This window comes from Tupaia chinensis, unplaced genomic scaffold (genome assembly GCF_000334495.1).
Source record: "Tupaia chinensis unplaced genomic scaffold, TupChi_1.0 Scaffold000614_1, whole genome shotgun sequence".
NCBI lineage: Eukaryota > Metazoa > Chordata > Mammalia > Scandentia > Tupaiidae > Tupaia > Tupaia belangeri.
The window spans coordinates 29,416-30,263 of record NW_006160133.1 but is presented as its reverse complement, the minus strand read 5'-3'; positions in this window follow the sequence as shown (position 1 = coordinate 30,263).

Genomic DNA, 848 nt, shown 5'->3' with positions numbered 1-848 from the left:
TGCTGAACAGGCCAGGAGGGCGACTAATCCTTCTGTGCTACAACACTTCTGTCTGCCCCTGTGTCCAGAAGACCCATAATTTTCTTTCCTTCCACCTTTAGTGTCAACACAGGGTGCTCATCCATATCAAAGCCAACACAGGCTATTTCTGTGCCGGTTGAACCGAAACCCTTGTCTTCCCTCTGTTTATTACTTGATGGAAAGAAACTGTGTAAGCTGGGGAGCAAAAGTAGTTGTGCAATCCTATCTCCCGGGGAGATGGCTACAATACCCTGTGGCGAGGATGCCATAATTTTGATTCTCCCAGTAAAGTCTGGATCTATCACTCCCGGGTGGATCGTAAGCCCTTTTAAGGTAGAGAAAGATCTGCCAAGTAATAGTCCCACTGAATTTGGGGGTAGTGGGCCGACAAAGTCAGAATCAATCACTTGGACCCCCATTTGGGGCGTCAGTACCAGTCTGGAGGTGGCACTGAGGTCCAATCCGGCTGAGCCCAAAGTGGCTCTCCGGACTGGTTGGGTGGGTGAAGCGCCGGCCACGAGGGTGGCTGGCTCTCCATCGCCCCATATAGGTGTTGTTGTTGGTTGCGGGGTGCCCCATATGTTTGCGGGCCCTGGGGTCGGGGGCACTGCGTCCCGTTTTTTGAACGGGCGGCTACAAGAGACGAGACCGAGATGTGCCGAGTGACGGGAGTGGTCTGCCGTCGATGTCTTTGACCGAACGGCAGTCACTAAGCCATATGATTTCCTTTTCAGCACCTTGGGCATAACCCAATAGGGTGTCCGCCTCCTTGTTTGTTACGTTGGGGACGGTCTCTCTTTAAATGTCCCGGTTTGCCACATAAAAAG